The sequence below is a fragment of the Mustela nivalis genome, assembly GCF_964662115.1.
Source record: "Mustela nivalis genome assembly, chromosome: 2".
Classification (NCBI taxonomy): domain Eukaryota; kingdom Metazoa; phylum Chordata; class Mammalia; order Carnivora; family Mustelidae; genus Mustela; species Mustela nivalis.
In genome coordinates, this window is record NC_139021.1 from 129,944,355 (window position 1) to 129,959,927 (window position 15,573).

At 34.3% G+C, this 15,573-nt stretch overlaps 1 protein-coding gene across 3 annotated transcripts in view; it reads right to left on the reverse strand.

Moving 5' to 3' along the window:
- Nucleotides 1-15,573, reverse strand: part of CTNNA3 (catenin alpha 3) — a 1,840,263-nt gene that overhangs the window by 1,808,338 nt on the left and 16,352 nt on the right. Inside the window, exon 1 of one of the 3 annotated variants that reach the window (XM_082714749.1) lies at nucleotides 10,190-10,277. The exons of the other annotated variants lie outside the window; for them this stretch is intronic. The gene's annotated coding sequence lies outside the window, so the exon portion shown is untranslated. Of the gene's footprint in view, nucleotides 1-10,189; nucleotides 10,278-15,573 lie in introns of those variants that run through there. 3 annotated transcript variants of the gene reach the window in all.

Genomic DNA, 15,573 nt, shown 5'->3' on the forward strand with positions numbered 1-15,573 from the left:
ACTTCGGGCTCTCTGCTCAGCAGGGAGCCTGCTTCCTTTTCTCTCTCTCTCTCTCTCTCTCTCTCTGCCTGCCTCTCAGTGTACTTGTGATTTCTCTCTGTCAAATAAATAAAATAAAAATCTTAAAAAAAAAAAAAAAGACATAGAAGTCTTTCTCCTCTGGCTCCAAAACACCACCTTCTACCCTTCCAGCATTCTTTTCCAATACGTGTTGCTGGTTCCAGTTTATCTACCATCTCCTGTTAAGGAAGGGTCTTACCCTAAGGTCCAACCCCTTACATCCCATTCATTGCTCACATTGTTTTCTCTGAGTAATCTCATCCTAGAGTTTCAGTTCAACTTAGGAACTCAGATTCTACAGTCTAGATCTCTCACCTGAGCTTCAGAATTCGCAAATCCATTGACCACCGGGCCATCTCACAGGCATTTTAAAACTGAACTCGTGATTTTTTCCCCAAAATCTGTTGCCACCATCTTCAGTTCTCATTTAGATTAATGACTTCACCATACAAATGGGCACCCAACCCAGCAGCATGAATGAACATCATCCTAGAATATTTTCTTTCACTCTGCCTCTTTCCTCATATCAGATTAGTGGAAAATTAATATTGCTTATATCCCCTCAACTCCTCTCGCATTGTCCATGTCCTCTCCATTCCCATGACTACTTTCTCAATTCAGACCCATTTTTTTAATAAAAGAAATATATGTGGACTCAAATACACACACATATATATAAACAGTACGTTCTCTCTTTTGAAAAAAAGAACTGAAAGAAAAGTTACAAGATTTAAAAAAGAGATAAAACACTGTAAGGGAAGGAAAAACAAGATAAAAGAACTCAAGAAACAAATGGGAGAAAAAAATAAAACATTACAAAGATAAAAGTAACAAAAGCATTCAATATATATGAACTGAGAGCATATTTTGGGAACATGATGGACAGACTAGCAAAATCACACATCAAAAAAGATGGGAAAGTTCAAATACTCTTCTTTCCTTATCTCTCAAAGCAAGGAATCAATAGATACTGAAGTTGGGTGGTAATTTAAAATAATTTCTCATTCAAGGAAAAATATGCAAAAAGCCTATAAGCATATAAAAAGTTGTTCAACCATTTAAATGAGGGGATGGAGAAACATTTACCATGCAAATGGATGTCAAAAGAAATCCAAGGTACTAATATTTATATCAGACAAAAGAGACTTTAAAACAAAGACCATAACAAGAGACAAAGAAGAAAGGACACTATGTAATAATAAAGAGGACAATCAAACAAGAAGATATAGCAATTGTAAAAATTATGCACCCAACATGGGAGCATTCAAATATATAAAACAATAACAACTGTAAAGGAAATAATCGATATTAATATAAAAATAGTAGGGCACTTTACATCAACGGACAGATCATCCAAACAGAAAATCAACAAGGAAACATGACATGCTGGGTCAGATGGATTTAACATACATTCAGACTATTCCATCCTAAAACAGCAGAATACACATTCTTCTCAATTTCACATAGAACACTGTCCAGAATGGATCACATATCACATATCACCAAGTCTCAACCAATGCAAAAATATCCAAATGATACCATGCATCTTTTCTGGCCACAATGCTATGAAACCAGAACTCAACCATAAGAAAAATTCTGGAAAGACCACAAATACATAGAGGTTAAATAACATACTACTAAACAACAAATGGGTCAACCAGGAAATCAAAGAAGAAATTTAAAAGTTCATAGGAACAAATGAAAATGAAAATACAATGGTCCAAAATCTTCAGGATGAAGCAAAAGCATTCTAAGAGGGAGGTTAATAGCAATACAGACCCACCTCAAGAAATACAAAAAATTTCCATCAACCTAACCTTACACCTAAAGGAACTAGAAAAGAACAAACCAAAACCAAAACCAAAAAGAAGAAGGAAGGAAATAATAAAGATTAGGGCAGAAATATATGATATAGAAACTAAAAAATAATAAAAACGAGCAGATCAATGAAGCCAGGCGCTGGTTCAAGATCAACAAAATTCATAAACTGCTAACCAGACTTTAAAAAAAGAGAGGTGGGGGACTCAAATAAACAAATCACAAATCAGAGAGGAGAAAACAAATCACAAATCAGAAAGGAGAAATAACAACCAACTACAGAAATACAAATAATTGTAACACAATGTTATGAAAAATTATAGGTCTACCTATTAGACAACCTAGAAGAAATGGATAAATTCTTAGAAACATAAAACCTACCAAGCTGAAGCAGGAAGAAATAGAAAATTTGAATAGGCCAATTAACAGTAACAAAATTGAGTTGGTAATCAAAACACCTCCAACAAATAACTCCAGGACCAGATGCTTTCACATGCGAATTTCACCAAACATTTAAAGAAGAGTTAATACATATTCTTATCAAACTATTATTTTAAAAAATATAGAAAATGAAGGAAAACTTCCAAACTCACTCTATGAGGCTATATCAAAATCAGATAAAGATACCATAACAAAAAAATAAAGAGAGAGAGAGAGAGAGAACTATAGAACTATAGGCTGATATCTCTGATGAACATAGATGCAAAAATTCTCAACTAAATTCTAGCAAACCAAATCCAACAATATATTTTTAAAAACATACATTAGGGGGCGCCTGGGTGGCTCAGTGGGTTAAGCCTCTACCTTCGGCTTGGGTCGTGATCCCAGGGGCCTGGGATCGAGTCCCGCATGGGGCTCTCTGCTCAGCAGGGAGCCTGCTTCTCCTCATCTCTCTCTCTGTCTGTCTCTCTGCCTATTTGTGATCTCTCTCTCTGTCAAATAAATAAATAAAATCTTAAAAAAAAAAAAACATACATTACAATCAAGTGGGATTTATTCCTGGAATGCAAGGTGGTTCAATATTCACAAATGAATCAATGTGATACACCACATTAATAAAAGAAAGGATAAGAACCATATGATCATTTCAATAGATGCATTAAAAGCATTTGACAAAGTGCAGCATCCATTCATGACAAAAACCCTCAACAAAGTAGGTCTAGAGGAAACATACCTCAAGATAATAAAGGCCATCTATGAAAAACCCACCACTAACAACATCCTTGATGGGGAAAAACTGAGATGTTCTCCTCTATGATCAGGAACAAGACAGGGACGTCCATCTCACGATCACTATTTAACACAGTAGTAGAAGTCTTAGCCTCAGCAACCAGACAACAAAAATTAATAAAAGGATTCCAAACCAATAAGGAAGGAATAAAACTTTCACTATTTACAGAAGACATGATACTCTATTAAGAAAACCCAAAAGACTCCACCAAAAACTACTAGAACTGACAATGATTCAGTAAAGGCACAGCTACAGAATCAATGTATAGAAATCTGCTGCATTCCTATATGCCAATAATGAAGCAGCAGAAAGAGAAATTAAGAAAACCACCCCCACTTACAATTGCACCAAAAATAAAATATCTAGGAATAAACGTAAGAGAAAAAGAGGTGAAAGACCTGTACTCTGAAAACTATAAAACACTGATGAAACACTGATGAAAGAAATTCAAGATGACATAAAGAAATAGAAAGACATTCCATGCTCAAGGGTTGGAAGAATAAATATTGCTAAAATGTCTATGCTAAGGCTAAGCAATCTACACATTTAATGCAATCCCTACCAAAATACCAATGGCATTTTTTCATAGAACTAGAACAAACCTAAAATTTGTACAGAGCCACAAAAGACCTCAAACAGCCAAAGCTACATTGAAAAAGAAAAACAAAACTGGAGGTATCATAATTCCAGACCTCAAGTTATAGTGCAAAGTTGTAGTAATCAAAACATGATACTGGAACAAAAACGGACACATATATCAATGGAACAGACTAGAAAATCCAGTAATAAACTCACAATTATATGGTCAATTAATCTTCAATGAAGTAGGAAAGAATATCCAATAGTAAAAAGACAGTCTCTTCCACAAATGGTGTTGGGAAAACTGGACAGCAACATGCAAAGGAATGTAACTGAACCACTTTCTTATACCATACACAAAAATAAATTCAAAATGGATTAAAGAACTAAATGTGAGACCTGAAACCATAAAAATCTTTGAAAAGAGCACAGGCAGCAATTTCTCTGACATTGACCATAGCAACATTTTTCTAGATGCATCTCCTAAGGCATGGGAAACAAAAGCAAAAATAAATTACTGGGACTCCCACAAAATAAAAGCTTTCTGCACAGTGAATGAAACAATTAACAAAACTAAAAGACAACCTATGAAATAGGAGAAGATGTTTGCAAACAACATATACAATAAGGGATTAGTATCCAAAATAGATAACTGATAAAACTGAACATGCAAAAAAAAAATCCAATTAAAAAACAGGCAGAAGTAAACAGACATTTCTCCAAAAAAGATATTCCAATGGCTAACAGACATATGGAAAGATGCTCAACATGACTCATCAGCAGGGAAATGCAAATCAAGACCACATGAGATGTCACCTCACACCTGTCAAAATGGTTAAAATAAAAAACACAAGAAGTAAGTGTTGGCAAGGATATGGAGAAAAGGAAACCCTCATTCACTGTTGGGGCAAATGTAAACTGGTGGAGCCCACTATGGAAAACAATATAGAAGTTCCTCAAAAGGTTAAAAATAGAATTGCTCTACAATCCAGTAATCTCACTACTGGGTACTTACAAAAACTTCATTTTACCCAACTAATTCAAAGGCATACATGCACTCCCATGTTTACTGCAGCATTACTTACAATAGCCAAATTATGGAAATGGGCCAACTGTCTATCAGTAGATGAATGGATAAAGAAGGTATACACACATACATGCCTACATACATTGAAATATTATTCAACCAGAAGAATGAACAAAATATTGCCATTTGCAACAACATAAATGGAGCTAGAAAGTATAACGTTAAGTGAAAAAAGTCAGTCAAAGAAAGACAAATACTATATGATTTCACTCACATATGGAACTTAAGAAACATAACAAATGAGCAAAGGAAAAAAACGAGAGAGAGAGAGAGAGACAAACCAAGAAACATGTTCTTAACTATAGACAACAAACAGATGGTTACCAGAAGGGAGGTGGGTACAGAAATCTCACTTCTAGATATCTACTCCAAAAATAAAAACTAATGCATGCCCGAAGTAATTCATTGTACCAATTAATTTCAAGTGACTTCAAAACACAGTATTTTTACTCTAATCCTTAAAAGGATATCCTCTAGGAAAAAAAGAATGGCAAAGTAATCTTCAGCTGCATTTAGTACTCTTATTAAATACATGTAATATAGTCTTACAAATTCTTATATATATGCACACATACATATATATATAAACTTATATACCTATACTCACACACATTATGATAAAGCAATTATATTCATGCTATTAGGAAATAAGATTCTAGCATAAGGAAAATAGATACAAATATTAAATCAGAAAATTTACATGTAAATCCTGTTATCTTATATTGAACTGGAATTAGCAGTATGATCTTATTATATATTTTTCTCCTCCTAAAAAATACCAATTTCCTAGCTCCATTCACAAAATAAAAAGGAAGTGGGAGTGGCAACAGCAACCCAGTACATAGATTGTGTTTCCTAAATACTATTTCCCACTAAAAGGACCCAAGCTTCAAAGAAAATGCTAGTTGAAGATCTGGGGCAGGAAATATAAAAAATCAGCCTAAAACATCTTACCTAAAACATAAAAACCACTTGGATTTGTCAAGAGGCTCAGGACCCAAGTTAAAGGTATTCTCACTGACCAAAAATGGGAAATTTGAGCATCAAAAGAATAAAGATTGCAATATCTTTTGCAATCTTTATCCATTGCAAATAAAGATTGCAATAAAGATAAAGAACTTTATCTATTGCAAATAAAAATTGCAATAAAACATGCATAAAAATTAGTTCAGAAAACAAAAACTCACTGGTTACCTTTCAAAGTTGCTAGGACACCATCCTATTTTTCTGAAAACTAATAAAGAATGAGAAATAGTCAAGTATTTTCCTGATTTTCTGGCATGAACTATACCTTAGAGGAATATTCTAAAATTCTTTATAGAGTAATCCCAAACAATAAAACTAATTAAGAATTACAAAACACTAAAAATCACCATTTACAACCCCTTAGAAAATAACAATCTAGAAAATGATCATCAGTAAAAGTTAAAATCATTCAGTGAATGATTAATAGGGAACTTTGAGAATCAGACTTACAGAGCCTGAACGTGCTGATCAAATTTAACGTCACCAAATGTGACACAATTCAGACTCTATGGTTCCTGACGTGACACAATGGGAAGTACTCATCATCCACACAGTATTCTTGCCAAAAGAGTTAAAATTAAATCTAATCAAGACTTGTCTAACTACCACCTTACTGGAAGGAGGAATGTGTTAAGTGACATCACAAGGTTGCCATCACCCAAATCCAGAACATGAAAAATACTCCAAGACAAAATGACTTGGTTTCTTCAACTCATAGATGACATGGAAAAGAAGGAAAACTCTTAGGACCAGCCACTCAAAATTATGTCAATCCTGAATTCTGATTCCAAAATCCAACTATAAAAAGACATTTTTAAGCAGTTAAAATTAGACAGTCTCTACTTGATAATGCTAATATTTGTTAATTTCATTGGGCATGATAAGATGATTACATTTTCTTAAATCCTCATATATTAGACATAATATTAACATGGACAATTTATTTTCAACAAAAGTGCCAAAGTAGCTCAAGTTTCTTTTCAACAAATGGTGCTGAAATAATTGGGCATCATACATAAAACAAGAATCTCAAACCTTTTCTCACACCAGATGCAAAAATTTACTTGAAATAGATCACAGAGGTAGGGATAAGACAAAGCTATCAAACTTCTTAAAGAAAACATAGGAGAGGGGCGCCTGAGCGGCTCAGTGAGTTAAAGCCTCTGCCTTCAGCTTAGGTCATGATCCCAGGGTCCTGGGACCGAGCCCCACATTGGGCTCTCTGCTCAGCGGGGAGCCTGCTTCCTCCTCTCTCTCTGCCTGCTTCTCTGCCTACTTGTGATCTCTGTCTGTCAAATAAATAAATTTTTAAAAATCTTAAAAAAAAAAAAAGAAAATGAAAAGGTAAGCCACAGACTGAGTCACAGTACTTTTAAAACCCATATATGATAAAGGTCCTTTATCCAGAAAATATAAAGAATACTTAGAAATCAATAATTTACATGAAAAACTATTCAATATCTTAAAATGGACAAAACATTTGAAAAGACACTTCATTAAAGAAGATATATAGATGATAATTAAGCACATGAAAAATGCTCAATATCAGTAGTCACTAGAGAAATGCAAATTAGAGTTACAATATATACTACTATACACCTACTGCAATGACTAAAATTAAAAAGACTATCAATACCCAAGCTAGCAAAGTTGAGAAGTAAATGGAAAGCTCATACATTGCTACTGAAAACAAAAATTGGTAGTTTCCTACAAAATTAAACATATACCCACCATATGACCTAGCAATTTCACTCCTTAAACATTTACCCAAGAGATATGAAAGCATATGTCCACATAGTGACCTATACACAAATGTTCATTTTGGCCTTATTCATAATAGTCAAAAACTTGAAAACTCAAATTTCCATTAACAAATAAATAAGCACTCTTATAATACAATCATCCCATCATACTTTGTGCAAGAAAAAAGTAAACTACTGATAAACGCAACAACATGAATATGCTAAGTGAAAGGCATTATGCTAAGTGAAAGAATCACACAAAAGGAAGTTGTACGATTAACATTCACAGAATATTCTCGACCTCTCTCTTACATCATTCAGTTTATTTGGTGCCTTGACCCTATTTAACTTCCTGATTTTAAAACTGTTTGTTTGTTTGTGTGAGAGAACAAGCAGGAGAGGCAGAGGGAGAGAGAATCTCAAGCCAACTGAGCCACCCAGGCATGGCAACCCTATTTAACTTCCTAATAATATTTGCTTTGCAGCTTGCAAGCCTCTTTGGTGTCCAGTTTATTCTCAATGTCATTCTATGTACCTGATGTATTATGCGTACGATTCATATTTTTTTCTTGAAAGAACTGTAACTCAACCTGCATATGTGTTTATACTATAAAATTATAAAAACAAAAGCTTTGAGTATTTTTCTTTGTTTTTTCACTGCCCTTTAAAAAAATTATATATTTTTTTATTTTATTTTATTTTTTTCAGCGTTCCAAGATTCATTGTTTATGCACCACACCCAGTGCTTCAAAATTATCATGTTTTATTGATCTTATTTCTAACAACAGAATTTTTAAAAAGGGGACCCAGTGATTGTCCATGATTCACATGTTAATTTGATTTCTGAGTATATCAGTAAAGATACTTTGGCAAAGTTTTAACTGCTACAATTCTGTTCTTCAATACTCCTGGGTGAAAGCAATGAGTTTGCAAGCTTATTTTATTCACTACACAAGCTGGGTTTGGTATGGTGTGTAGTACAGAGCCCAAAGTCTCCAACACAGTATTGCATTTTGAGTATTTAAAGATCAAAGAACATTAAAGTCCTGTCTCTTAACTCCCTCCTCCTAATCAACAACTTATTTCTCAGTTAGATCGATCCAGTTAATTTTGACCTAACATAAGTTGAAATTAAAGTTAAACTTATCACTAAATTGAAAGAGTAAAAGGAATGATGAAAGTAGCTTATCTCATTTACAACAAACTATTAAAAAATATACTAGGACAAGATTCATAGATTCACACAAAACTGCCAAATATATTTTACTTCAAACATTGTCTTGATCATGTCTGTTTTAATATGTAAATATTTTACCATATTTAGATAAAATACTGTTTCTAAAGAAGTAAACCTCTTAAATCTTTCTTCTGAATTAAGTGACAGACTCAATCTTTTTCTGCTCCTATAAAACGTGGAGTCATACAAGCCCACGTAAATCAGTGCAAGGGTTAAAAAGGCAGCAGTTCTCCAATTTTTTCCCACCAAAACACAAGTGACATTTAAAGTGTATTTAATATTCACTGTCCAACGTGCTCTGCTCACTCCGAACTGCCACCTGCAGTAAGGAAGACAACTGGTTTGTATGAAATTCCCATGAAAGATTTCTGTAACCCCGAATTTTCTCTCCCATCTATCTGTAATACACTAGTATCATAAAACCACAGTCAAAACCACTGCATTTTTTGCCTCATTCCTGACTCTGTTTTATATTCTTATGCTTGTTTTCCTTTCTTCTTTCAGTCCACTTTTAATTTGTGCTATCTTGAGTTTCATATAGCCTTGTAAGTCACCTTAAATCCTTTCCAGAAGAAGAAATAAATAAATAATCATTCTATGTATCTGCAAAAGCAATCTCTTCTTGTTTACATTAGATAAAGCCTTAAAACTTTTAACTCCTTGCTGTCTCTTAACTATTCTCTACCATATTGAACACGGAAGTATCAAAATCCAAGTTCCTTCCTTTTTGTTTTTATCAATGCTTTGTTTGAAGATATTTAAGGCTGCATACAAAAAATAAAGGAAAATCATCCATGCACAATTTAAGTTTAGAGGCCCGTGACAGAAATTAAACTGTTTGCACAAATAAAGAAACTGCTTGCTACACAACTTTAATGTGTAAAGAATGTAAAGATTCCAGTTCCTGGCATATATGATTACTCAAATAGTAATGGCTCGGTTACACAGCAGGAATTTTTAAATGCTCTGATGTAACACTACTATAGCTTGGGCACTGGCACATGAGCATTTGTTTTAGCGCTATTTTAAAAAATCACTAATACACACTCCATATAGCAGAACGGAGCCTCTGCTCAATTGAGTCTGCCTGAGTTGTTGTGAAAGAAAAAAATGTGTAAGAGAATCATATTTTTATCTAAATCTGAAATGCCCACTAATCTATTCAAAAAAGTAGACATTTATAAAATTGGAGCTTTCATAAAGTCATTTAGAGTTTAGTGTTCTTAAAAGAAAAATTAGTATAAAAGTAATAAATGCACAGCATAGTAGCTTCTATTCATCCCATTTCATAGAAATAATGTCCTTTTACTTCCCCCAAAGCTATCTAACGAAGCAACAGATAATCTATAATTATAGGATTTGCCTTACACAGCAAAATTTGATCTTAAAAAGTTGGACACTTCACTCACCTACTGCAGGACAGAGTATTACCCATATACAGATACTAAATCAATTGTCTAAGCAATTTCTTGTACTTAGAAATTCAGTGCCACTATTACGGCTCACAATTTGGCTTATGATGCATCTGTAAGCAAACAGCCTGACAAGCACCCTAGTGTATTTCAGGATGACTGACAGGACACAGTGGCTCAAGCAGAAAAGGGGGATGGGTGCTCTTAAAGCAATATGCCTATAAGAGTGACATCAAACAGGAGAATCAAACTTAAAACTGCATTTTCCAAATTTGCATGAAATAATGATATATTGTCCAGTATCAGCTTTTAAACATAACTTCTGTGTGCATTATATTCCCCAAACATTGTAAATTCCAAAGTAACCTTAAAAATTTAAAACACTGAAAGAAAAGTGTAAAACATGCGTGTTATATGATACCTCCCTGAACTTATCAAACTTCTAAATTACTTAAGAATATTCCAATTATTTTAAACAGAAATTGAGTCAGGGTACCTGGAGAAAAGTAGCTCTTATCTCCACTCTAGATATTTGCCAATAGCTCCTAAAAAAGTAACTTAACTGATGAAAGTAAATTAAATATCACAGTTGCTATCAAAAATAGGGATAGGAGAGCCATGTAGTTTGTCCCCTGCTGTGTTACTTCCCTGTGGCCTACTTCTGTGGTTAAAAAATAGATCAAAAGGGGCGCCTATATGGCTTAGTCGGTGGCTCAGTCAGTTAAGCATCTGCCTGCAGCTCAGGTCATGATCCCAGAGTCCTGGGATCAAACCCTGTTTTGGACTCCCTGCTCAGCAGGCAGTCTGCTTCTCCCTCCTTCTTCTTCTGCCCATCTCCCTGCTTGTTCTATCTCTTTTGCTCTCTCCTTCAAATAACTAAAATCTTAAAAAAAAAAAAAAAAAAAAAAAAAGGAGGCAGATTGGGGTGCCTGGGTGGCTCAGATGGTTAAGCATCTGCCTGCTGTTCAGGTCATGATCTCCAGCTCCTGGGATTGAACCCCACATCCAGCTCCTTGCTCAGTGGGGAGCCTGCTTCTGCCTCTGCCTGCCACTCCCCCTTGTGCTCTGGCTCTCTCTCTCTCTCTCATTCTGTCTCTCTCTCTCTCTCAAATGAATAAACAAAATCTGAAATAAATAAATAAATTTTTTAAAGTAGAGCAAAAGTTTAGGAAATTTCAATTATGGATATTTCCATATTAGTTTCACTTCAGAAAATATTTATTTAAGTGATACATTGGCTTCAGTCTTCACATATGTAATTTTTCTATATTATTTCACAATACTCTGCACTGCTCAATCTTTTCTATAGCAATCAACCCTATTTTAAAAAAAGCTACTCATTTTTAAACGTAATCCCTAATTTGGCCAGCAGAGGGTACCATTTGATACTGAAAAACCAAAGTATTGCATCCAATGACATTTATTTTTATACTTGAACTAGAAACTGGGACATACCATCTCAAACTTCCTTATTAAATGTGTTCAGAAATGTCCCATATGAGGGGTACCTGGGTGGCTCAGTTGGTTGGGCGGCTTCCTTGGACTCAGGTCATGATCCTAGAGTCCCAAATAGGGTTTCCTGCTCAAAGGAGAGTCTTCTCCCTTTGACCCTTCTCCCTTTCTTGCTCTCTCTCATTTTCTCTCTCTTAAATAAATGGATAAAATTGTTTTTAAAAAAATGTTTACAAAAAAAAGTCCCATTTGATTTTTCCCATATAAATTTGACTTTCACGGAGCCCATATTAATGTTTAAAACTTCTCATCTGTGACAAAGTCTATTATTATTTCTTCCTCAGTCAGCTCAATCAGATGCATCCTCATGGTAATGAAAGAAAGGCTAAGAAGTAGAATTTGGTTCAATGATCAAAATGACTTTCTACAACCCTAGATTTTTCTGCGGGGAAAAAAAGGAAATAAAGAAATAAAAACTCTAAATAAAGATTAAAAGTTCCATTAGAAAATCCAAAACAAATGCAAAAGAAAATAGAACTACACTATAATACAGGATAATTCCTCTTAAAAATTACATATACATTTGTAAAATGTTTAACTAATATTTTCCAAATGCTCGGTTTGGTATCTGCTATTTCTCCATTATATGTTAGGAGCTATAGGTTAATTTTACAAGACGGGTTCCTGTTTTCACAGCATTATTATATTTCTCATGACCATACAATGTTATGGCTAACAAAGTCTTCATACAAGCTACAAATTCCTTATTTTACAACTTCAATTTGGAAAACTGTGAACACTGACTTGCCTGGTTTACTCTTAAAGATTTTACCATCTCAATAGCCAAAATCATTAACAACCACAAATTTATCTTGACTGAAGATAAAAATTTTCTATGCTTCTCTGAAGCTATTATCACAAACATTAAGTTTACTAAATTAACTTGACAAAAATAAAACAGATCTAAAGACTCGAAGAGTGATCTATCTCTCTTTTCACGCTCCCAGACTTACTACTAATGACACATCCTTTATGCTCAAGTATTACATTTTCCAGAGAGAAAAGAAATAATCATTCTCCTCCACAATAGTGCTTCAAAATAGGAAATTATAGCTTCTTTTCCCATAAAAAAAAATCCTATTTGTGATATTGAAAGCAAGTATTCAGTTCCACGCTCTATAAAATCATTTTTAATAACAAGATGTGTCCCTCTTTCCTCATATAATAACAAATGGTAACCATGTAAAAATCATCTTTTACACCTGGAAATAAAGTATAACACCACTTAATTGCTATGGATTCTTTCAGGAAATTTTGAATCTTTAATTTTCTGAACTGATACATTCCCTATTATATAAAGAGATACTTCAAATTATTTCTCAAATTAACTTACAAGATATGCCTGCATAAGAAAACTGAAAAGTCAGTTTTGCAAGTAATTCATCCGAAAAAATCTAAAAACATCCAATTTTAGAATACACAGATAACTTTTTTGTTTTCATCTATTTAATTCCACTTTACTTTCCAACTGTGAGTTTGGTTCCTAACACAGGCTCTCCTAAAGTATGTTTCATTCAGCAATTTTTGATTCCCCAGAATCAAAAGAACCTACATCTAATGGCCTTGTTAGTCTCTATTCTATTTGTGGCTAAAAAAATTTTTAAACAACAATGCATGGGGTAGGGGGACAAAGAATAACCAGTCAATAGACACAATTTAAAATAATCTTTCTTACTTTTAGCAAAAATGCCTCCATACATTTATGTTCTATTTGGATTTTCAGTACACTTTTTAGATTTCATTTTATTTTTGTGTTTTTTTAATATACTTAATTTTATATTGAACATTACCTACTATTTCTTTAAACTACTGCAGTGCGCTCATAACAAATAATATTCACACCAGTGAGCAAGCTCTGACTCTGACGTACATTAGATATGATGAGTTTGAGGTCTGAGAGGCATGTGCAAATGGGTAATGTCCTATGGGCAGCTGACACGCAGAATCCTGAAGCTCAGGAGAAAATCAAGCCTAGAAAGAGAGATACAGTAACTACGCATCCATGTTACGCCCTAAACCATGAGATTAAATGAGCTCTTCCAAGTTTCAGAGGAGAGGAAGATAAGGCAGGCAAGGATAGTACTTTGCAAAACAAGTACCCACTAGAAAAAGGAAGAGAAGGAGAGAAATGAAAAGAAGAGGCAGAAACACGTGAAAACTGGGTTCAAATTCAAGCTCTACTTTACTCTGCTTACCCATGTCTATTTTGATCCCTTTCCCCTGTTTTTCCCATGTTGTGAAATGTGACCTACAAAGTGGCCATGAAGGAGAATTGCTTATAAAAATTACCCATAGAATTTAATGGAGTGCTCTGTTCGGTGCTAAATAATTCACCAATTAATCACTGTTACTATGTGGAAAGATACTTTTCTCTTTGTAGAATTCTCCTTTTCCAAAACCAAATGCCACTGAATTTTTGAAAGGTGCTGAGAGGTAGCAAATTACCTATTTGATTTAAAAATGGAGGAAGAGTCATTAAGTCCACACATTTTTATTTAGCAAATCGAATCCCTTTCACCAAGGGAAGTAATCTACCCTATCCATGACAATAACTTATAATTAGGTAATTAAGAAACATAAAATTGAAGTGCTTAAGATTTGCTTCCGAAGTGTTAACAAATGCTTAAAAGAGAAAATGAAAGATACACTAACATATATTAATAACTGATCTATGTTTATTTAGAGGATTAGATACGGGATGGTAAAAGGACAGAATAGTGAACTAAAAGCAAAGGAATGACAATAAGTAAAAAATAGAAAACCTCCAGTCTTGTTCCCACATAACACTTATGGAATCATGCCAACATGCTTCATTCCAGAGCAGACAGCCAGTCACTCGCTGAGGCTGCATTAGAGCGAAGGGAAAGAAATCCTTTCTCCCACTCTGCTTCCAAAGATAATAACAGAAAACTAGAGAATGATGGATTTCACTATCAAAAGGCCATGTTTATATAACTTGTGTCCCTCATTGGCTCTCTAAAGTCAGGTCTACTAAACTTTCATTATAGAGCAAAAGAAATATATGTACAAAGACAATCAATTTTGCAAAACTCATAATATCTCCAAATTGTCCAAATACCTGTTATACTCACTAAACTTAAACTATAACATCATTCCCATCAGGCCTCCAATTGTAGAATAAAGCTCATCACAGAGTAAGGTTTAAAAAAGTAAACTCGGGGCGCCTGGGTGGCTTAGTGGGTTAAGGCCTCTGCCTTCAGCTCAGGTCATGGTTCCAGGGTCCTGGGATTGAGCCCCGCATCGGGCTCTCTGCTCAGCGAGGAACCTGCTTCCTTCTCTCTCTCTCTCTCTCTCTCTCTCTCTCTCTCTCTGCCTACCTGTGATCTCTATCTGTCAAACAAATAAATAAAAAATCTTTAAAAAAATAAAAATAAACATAAAAATAAATAATAAATTAAAAAATTAAAAAGTAAACTCAGTCATAAGCATAATGATTCACATTTCTTCAACTCTAAACAATAACCATGCCCAACAGAGAGAGTAACTCACACACACATGCCCCAAACCATCCTAGCCTTTTCTGGGTCATGGATCGTGAAAGCACAGAATTAGATTGACATATCAATCGTGCTCCTTAGATAAAGTTCAACTGATGGAACGGGTCTGTGAAAAGCCTGTTTTATTTTGTTGTTGTTGTTGTTGTCATATTGTCACATTCTATATCCCTTGCTTCAGTTCCATTCCACTCCTCCCCTCATATAGGCATCCCCTTACTAGTTAATGGATGCCCTTCTGGTCAACTTTCCATAACTCTTTTGATATACATCTTTACAATCATATACAGCTTTTCAGATTTACATAAACACTATTGTAATTCCTCTCTTTCTCCTTCTGTTTCTGTATCTCTG